At 36.6% G+C, this 8,664-nt stretch overlaps 1 long non-coding RNA gene and 1 other non-coding gene across 2 annotated transcripts; one reads left to right on the forward strand and one right to left on the reverse strand.

Annotated features, from left to right (window-relative positions):
* Window positions 1–286: 286 nt before the first annotated feature.
* TRNAA-UGC (transfer RNA alanine (anticodon UGC)) lies at window positions 287–359 on the forward strand. The gene has a single exon. It is a non-coding gene; the product is annotated as a tRNA-Ala (tRNA).
* Window positions 360–5,242: 4,883 nt separating this feature from the next.
* LOC148863544 (uncharacterized) lies at window positions 5,243–6,459 on the reverse strand. Its single transcript, XR_016110636.1, has 2 exons — window positions 6,243–6,459; window positions 5,243–5,882 (listed from the first exon to the last, which is right to left on the reverse strand). It is a non-coding gene; the product is annotated as an uncharacterized LOC148863544 (long non-coding RNA).
* Window positions 6,460–8,664: the final 2,205 nt, after the last annotated feature.

The raw sequence follows: 8,664 nt of genomic DNA on the forward strand, positions 1-8,664 counted from the left end.
TATAAAAAAGGAGAAAAAATAAATTTCACTCTTTAAATAGCACTACGATCATGATGTAGGGACATGTTCCACTTAGCAGTGGCGTTATTCCAAGCATACCCCAAAATTTGGGAGCAATTAATACTTGGCTCCTACCACGTTGGAGGGCAGGCCTCCTACCCTTACCACCTAAGCTCTTAAAGCTTAAACCCTGAGCCCCTAAATAAATCAGTTTGATTGATTCCTCATTCGAGCTGAAGCAAGTCATGAATGGTTTTATAGGATAGATTTCCTTAAAAGTTAATGTGGGGATGTAGCTCAAATGGTAGAGCGCTCGCTTTGCATGCGAGAGGTACAGGGTTCGATCCCCTGCATCTCCACAGTTTATTTATTCATTTTAATTTTATGTCAACACTGTAAGCTTAATTTCCACTCTGCTTTGATTTATTATATATGCATTTATTAATTTAACTAGTAATTAATTCCTTGCTGTTTATTGAGAGGAAATAAAGATGAATTTCATCAGCATTAATAACTAGTAATTGAATGGAGTTAATTAATTACAAATGTAGAAACAGATACATCGGCTAGGATTAGGGTTGCAAAGAGCACGGCCATTGTACTGCTGCGAGCACCACTGTTGGCATTGTTCCAACTGCCCACAACCAATACCCTCGCGAACAACATAACAATTCTTTTGATCACTACTGCACCTTCCCATTGATGCAACTGCAACAATTAACCATCGTCATTAGCTTGCAACTGTCCAAACAAATGAAAGTGAGGAAAGTTTAAAAGTGTAGCTTGCAACTGTCCAAACATATTAACTTGTCCCCATAGAAATTTGAAAATTTACATGGCCTCTTTATCAAGCTTGTCACCATTTTGTTGGCTCATTCCAAATATTCAAAATTTTGGCCAAGTTGAGTATGACTTAGCCAGGAATAAACCTGTTCATGGGTCGGGCTTTTACTCTGTATTAACAGATTTTTCTAAGGCCTGAGCTTGAGCCCGGCCTGACCATCGGGTCTACAACTTGGGACCAAGTCCAGCCCTCATTAAAAGCCCGAAGCCCAGGCCTGGGCCCGAGCCCAAAATTTAATCCATACTGTTACTACTGCTGAATCGGCTGAATAGAGAGAGAGAGAGAGAGAGAGAGAGAGAGGGAAAAGAGAAATTAGAAAGAAAAAAATAAAAAAATATATATTTCAATAAATATTATATTATTTATATATTTTATGTAATATATAAAATACACATTATATATTTTATAAAATATATAATTCTGAATCAGGCCGGGCTTTTTTAACAAATCTCGAGTCCGGCCCGAAATATAATCGGGCTTACTGTGTTAGGCACGAGGTCAGGCCCACGGGCCTAATTACATGACCAAGCCCGATTGAGATGCGGGCTGGGCCATCGGGCTACCCGGCCCATGAACCGGTCTAGCCAGGAGGTCCTACTCAATTCTGCAAGGAACCAACCTAGTGATAAATAAATTGTGATTGCTTTCTCTTCCCCTAATTTGTTTTCGTTTCTCTAACTAGGCTGAGTTGCTGGACATTCTATAACTGGTTGTACATACTAAAACTGATACTGAATCTCTAAGCCCTTTTCACGCCACAGCAATATATATGTACATCTTCCAATGTAAACCCAAGACAAGGGTTAAGTATTCCTTAGTAAAACAGCAACATGCAGAACAAAATAATTTATGTTTCAATTCATTCGTTGATTATGAAAAAAGACAAGGAGAAAGGAGGTAAGTGCTACAGACATCAGAGAATTAACAAACGCACAACCACAAATGCATAAAACAAGCAGATCTGAAAGCCACCATCTGAATTGCTCACTGAATTTCTCTCGTCTTATGCCAAACTTTAGATCCCATATTTCCCACTTTCTGGCTAAAAGTCGTAATATTAAAAAAAAAAAAAATAGTTTCTGAAGGATATTGCCACACACACTTGGACATATCCTCTTCGTCGGCTCTGATTCTCTCATGGCAAATCCATAATCAATTTCGTCGAATTTCACAATTTCTCATTCTCTCTCGTCTGAAAATTCTCTTCGTTTACCTGGGCGCTGATAAAATAAAGTAGCGAAAATAAACGCTCAAGAACTAATACGTTCGAAGATTCAAACTCCGTTACAAAGCAAGTCCGATTCCTGACCCGTTCACTCTCTTCCCACTTTCGATTTACTACCCACAAAACATCACCGCTGTGTATTGAGAACATCTTCCTGTAAATGATCAAGGGAGATATTTTCATTGCGCAGCAGTAATGTCTCGTAGTCGTAGGTAGAGATTGGAGCCCCTCTCTTCTCTCTTACAACCAATTTCCAACCCCGCGCTTTTCAGTATTCTCAGTACATGTGTCTTTTGAGACATTTGGCTCTTTGGGTAAATTGCATTTTAGTACTCTGATGATCGACTGCATTTGAATTTTTGAAAATTATAAGCCAGTCCAAAATCGTTAATCGATATTAGATGGCAGATGAAAGGACACAGATATCCTTCCAGTTTACTTTGATTAGGTAAGAAATGTATAATTTTAAAATGGTTAAAATAGTTATATTTAAATATCTTTTAATTTTCCTATGATTGAGAACCACGGTTCACTTTATATTTCTGCCAAAGAATTGGTACTTCTTACCAGAAAAAAAGAGGATTTTGGACTGTCGTCGTTGTAATCTTTTTTTAGTTATTCAATCAATAACAAAGAGGGATTAGATAGATTGTCGTTGTTGCTGGAGAAGTGAGTAATTCTTTGTCGTTGTCGGGAAAGACAATTAAGATAAAATGGTTTCAAAACTATTAAAAAGGTAATTTTGACATTTTAAAAATAAGTTGCACATATGATCATGTAATACAAAAAACTATTGATAGGTATTAAATTAATAGTTTTTTGATAAAGTTTGAGTACTAAAATGAGACTAATTTGCAATTTACCCTCTATTAATGAAAATGAAATGGCTTTATAAGAGACCAGAGATGGCAATAGGGCAAGTTTGGGGGGATTTTCTAAATTCCAAATCCTACTCGTCTAACCCCACCACACTAGACCTCTTAACATGTGCCCTCTAAACCTATAGTTGTTGGATTTTCACAATCTAAACCCTTCCAACACATGAAAGTGCAAAACTCTTCCTCACACCTAAGGCTGTAATTGGATCAGATGCAGAAAAATCCGCATCTGATCCGATTAATGAGAACCTACATCCGAATCTAATTCGAAATCCAATCAAATTTGAATTCAAATCCTAACGAACTCAAATAGGATTCGAATTTAATCCAACTCCACTATAAATTTTTTAAAATATCAAAAAAATTAAAAAATATTTATTTTTCAACTTTTATATATAATAAATTAATATAAATATAACATACTAAATTATTATTATATATATATAAATTCATATATAATATTTTTTTATAATTTTAAATATAACTATATAAAATTTAAATATTAAAATTAATAAATATTATAGTATAATCGGATCTGAATTTTAATTGGATCGAATGGGGTCAAATCAGAATCCAATCCGATTATTAATTAGATGTAGATTGTAACATCTGAATCCAACCCAATTACATAAATACATCATCCGAATTCGAGATAATCGAATGGGATGTCAGATCGGGCCATAGACTTTTGGGTATCATTGACAGGGCCTAATCCTACCCTCCTTGCATTTGAGTATGGGTGGGTCAGGTTAGCAAGTAGGGTTCAAAACCCACATCTAATTTCCTTTTATAGAAGCAATAAATGGATAAAATAGCATGAACAAACATCAAAATTTTCAATTATTTGATTAAAAAATGTATAAAACATATAAACTATCAATTATCTTTCACATAAAATTCAAAATATTATTAGTTTCAACACCAAATACATAGGTTCATATGCCTTACAACAATAACTTAATTCCATATCCAACCCATAGTGGTGAGCAAAAAAAAACCAAAAAACCAAACCGAAAAATTGATTAACTAAACTGGTCAGTTCGGTTTCGGTTCGATATTCTTAAAAAACCAAAAATTTTGGTTCAGTTTCGGTTAACCTTATCAAAAAACCGACGATTAACCGAATCGACCAGTATATATACAATAATATTATATATATATATATATATATATATTATTATATTTTTTATTTTTTTTTTAAATTGAATAAACCTGTGCATGCCCCTATGGCCTGTCCGCCTTTTCAGTTTTCTCCTTTCCCAGTTTCCCCTTCTTCAAAACCTAATAGGCTAACCCTTGCCCCTTGGCTTTCTCACTCTATCAGTCTTGTCTCTTCGTCTTCCTCAATCCCCAGTTTTTCCTCCGGTGGCAATTGTCGTCCGACCAATGGCTTCTCACCTAATGGCCAGTTTTCTCCTTGCTTCGATGCTTCCCCAATTCCCTATGTCTCTTTCTCTCTCTGAATCTCTGTTGCCTGTTATTTTCGTCTCCGTCGTGCCAACCATCAAGCAGACAAGCACGCAGCAACAATGCAACATCAGTCACCGCCTTGCTGGCAAGCACCAAGCCAGCTTAGCCAGCCCTAGCTACAACAACCAACCAGACGTCGACCGCCACCTCCCAGGCTCTGTCTCTATTTATCTCATTTCTCATCTTCGCGGCTCCACCACCTCTCATGCTTTTACTTCAGGCGACAACAACCACCAACGAGTCCAGCACTGGCAAATCATCGGCCACCACTTCTCTCTCGCCAGCTCGCCCCTCTGCCATGCTTGTTCAGGCATTTTTTTCCCTTTTTTTCTTAATTTTGAGTAAAAAAAATAAACCGAAAAACCAAACCACGGTTAACCGGTTACATCGGTTTGGTTTTCAGATTTTTAAAAAACCGATCAAGTCGGTTTGTTTCAAAAAAAAAAAAAACCACCGAACCGTGAGCACCCCTACCTAGCTATACTCGTGTGAATTGTAAAATCTCAAAACTCGTCCTGCCCCGAAAATTTCAACCACGAAAACAACTCATTGAGATGGGTAGGAGTGGGTGGTAAGCACTGAGTAGGGTAGAAATTGCATTCTTAGCATGAATCAAGTGACACTATAAGCTTCGTTAGAATGAGTAATTACTATTGGTTTGACCTTCTTAGTTGGTCCACAATTGCCTTCTTTAAATTGTTCATGTTCTTAGAACATACAAAGCAGGAAATAAATAATAAAACTCTTTGTTTTCACTTGGTACAAGAGCAATGTCACTCTCTTTTATGTAATATCCATTTACTTAAAAGGAAGAGATGGTAGAGAGAAAGCGAACAGTAGTACAATTCCAATTTATTCAGAGCAAGCTGAATTCCATCACCAACAAAAGGGAAGAGATTATTCAGCTCAATTATAACTGTAGACACAGATACAGCAGTTGGAACCAAATCCAGTGACACTGCAAAGACCACTGCCGTTGTATGCCTGAAAGCAGCACTGGCGGCATGAGGCAAGATGACAACCATAGCTGTTCTGAACAACTTCGGCATCTATTTGCAGAATTGCTTCCTTTAAATTGTTCACATTCTAAGATCATACAAAGCAGAAAGCAAATGACCGAACTTTTTTTGCTTTCATCTAGTGCAACAGAGATGCCACTTTTATTTAATATATGCATTTACTTGGAGGAAGAGATGGTAGAGGAAAAACAAACTACTAGTGCAATTTCTATTTATTTAATTTAGAGCAAGCTGAATTCTATCACCAACAAAAGGGAAGAGATTATTCAACTAATCACAATTCTAGACACAGATACAGCGACTGGAAGAACCAATGGTACGGCAAAAGCCATTGGCATGGAACACCTTGAAGCACCACTGGCGGCATTCCTCCATTTCACAACCATAGCTGTTCTGAACATTTTGGTATCTATTTTCAGCATCCGAAATGGGCACCATTGATGCAACTGCAACAACCATCGCATTTATACAATAAGCAAATGAATATCAAAAAAAAAAAATGAAAGAAAGGTTGGGGGGTGGAGGAATTAGACCAATTCTGTTTCTATTGCATCAGGATTCCCATTTGTATGTATAGCAGAGGAGGCAGCCTTTATAAGTTGAAGAAATATAGAGCCACAAAGAATAAATACAAATCTATATATCAATACCAAAAATGAAAAATGTGTTCTTCCATAGCAACTTGGTTTTTGATATTGATACAGAAAGATGTGTTCATGTATTATAGAAATTAAATGATCTCAAATGGATGGGTAAACACTAAACAGATACAAACAAATGAAAATGAGGAAAGTTTAATAAGAAACCTGAAAGAACTAGGAGGACGAAGAACAAACTGAAGGAAGGCTTAGCCATAATCTTTTTATGTCAACTAAGACAAATTTGCAATGTGTGTACTACTGTGCATCTTATGGATACGAAAGTGATATTGAGTGGCAGTGGTATTTGTAGAGTTGTGGGTTTGTAGGTAGGAAATTTTTGAAACACAGAGTCAACAGCGTATGTTGTTTGAATGGCACACAAATCAAAGACAATGTCAGTTCAATGGGTGGTAAAGACTTGATGAATGGGCTAGCTATATGCCCGTATCTCTTATGGATACTCTAACCCATGCATACACTGAGTATCTAATCCTCAACTTGAACTGGAACAAAGAATTTGATTGGGTCAATTCTCAATGAACAAAAACCAAAAAATTGGCTGGTCATCATATATATAAATAGTCCAGTTTGGGTATAAGATTTGGTGTTGGAATCCAGTTTTAAGTTGGTGGGCAGATGGCTAACTATGTTCTCCATAGAAGCATGAAGAGATGGCCTCTAATTAGCAATTACCACCCACCCCACAAAAGGGAAACCAAATGACATGGATATGGGTAGTCATGTGCTCATGCCAACTTAGGAAACAAGTGGATCGGATAGTAGCAAATGGGTCCAAACTCCAAAGCATCTTATTAAAAAGCTTGGAACTTAGGTAAACATGGAAGACAGAGCTTAAGTTGAAGAAATCTTGGCCTATAAGCGAAATTAGGACACAATTCAAAACTTACACTACACTAAAAAAAAAAATCAATTTAGAGATAGTAAAGCCGCATGCATATTGCTAAACATGGTTGCTTTTGACCTAATTATATCAAAGGATTGAGTTGAGCCCTACAATCAGTCACTCATCTCGAATTTGCATTTTTAGGATTCAAGCCTAAAATAAGCTCAGATTTCTTACTCTCTTTTCTATCCACTCTCTACCCGGCCGTGAATTGTTTAATTCATAATAGAGATGTGTGGCAGCAATTCAATTCAGAAGGGCTAGAGAGTGGGTAGGAAAAGTGAATAAGAAATTCCAAGTGGCCTAAAATAGGCTGGTTGTGATTGACTGTTTGTGATTGTCTTTGATCATCAGATGGTTGTGTTCAGTTCATACCGACCGAAGGATGGTGACCCATTTCTCTGCTGCATGCCAGTAGCAACGTACACCATGTTACTTTGAAAACTTGAGATAGCAATAGAAGAAGACCATCTATACCATGTTAACAAGGTCCACCAATCATAAGCATATATAGCTATATAGCTAGGGTTATTGCAAGTCAACATGAATATGAGCTAGTTTTCTGTTTTCTTATAATTAGACAAGTACATATTCGATCTTTATGTAAGGCAGTTTGGTAGCAACATGTATGTGCATCCCTTACATTACAAGAGGGAGTATTTAAAATGAATTCAAGAATTAGTTGATGAAAATTATACTTTTAAATGAATACATATTCCTTCATCATTTTTTACCTTTTAACTTCCAGCTAATGTTAAAGACTTAAAGCAAATCATTCATCTCTGAATCAGTGCCATCTCTAACATTCTTAGAATCAGTGCCCAAATTGGCTGTCAGTCATGTATGTGATTTCTGATTTGAAGGGCTGTCTGTCTGCCTCAACCTTTTCCAATGGTTTATCCCAAACAATTCAAATTCAAAACAGTTGAACCGGCTTAGCGGAATCTTCCCAACATATTAGCAGGGAAGACACACACTAGACAGTCTCCTACCATTTTTGGTCCGAGAAGACTTGCTTCATTTTTTATTTGTCCATCGGCATTTTCTATGATGAATCAAGGACTTTGTGTTTACTAGCAGAAATCTGGCTGTCATCCTCAAATGGGCTCCATCACCAATCCATCAAAGTAGAAGAGACTACATATCTTTTGGGGACAGGGCTGGTCAGTGATAAGTTGTTAGAACCCGTGTCTTCAACGGTTCAACCTGTTGGTGACCGGGCCGGTTCAAGTACTGGGATGAGATTGTTGAGGCCCATGGGCCTGTATGACATAGCCCACATATATAATATATAGTTATATACATATATAATAATTATACAAGAATATATTAATATATATGTAATTTTATTTTATATCATATATATATATATATATAAATAATTGTATACATCAAAATTTACATGAAATAAAATTTTAAGATTTTTTTAATTCATTTTCTATCTTTTTTATTTATTTGAACTTTTAATTTTCTTTTAATTTTTCTAAGAAAAAAAACTCATTTTGGCCTGTAACCCAACCTGCAGCCCGGCACGCACGGTACAACACAGCCCGCTACAATACAGGCAACCCACATTAGTGGGGCTAGACACAGCCCACCACATTACACCTCTACAAAAACCCATAGACTTGATCAACGGTCCATTGATTGAGGTGGTTGACGACATCACGTTCACGGGCGCTA

Source organism: Nelumbo lutea, chromosome 3 (genome assembly GCF_056320005.1).
Source record: "Nelumbo lutea isolate HS-2025 chromosome 3, American lotus-T2T, whole genome shotgun sequence".
NCBI lineage: Eukaryota > Viridiplantae > Streptophyta > Magnoliopsida > Proteales > Nelumbonaceae > Nelumbo > Nelumbo lutea.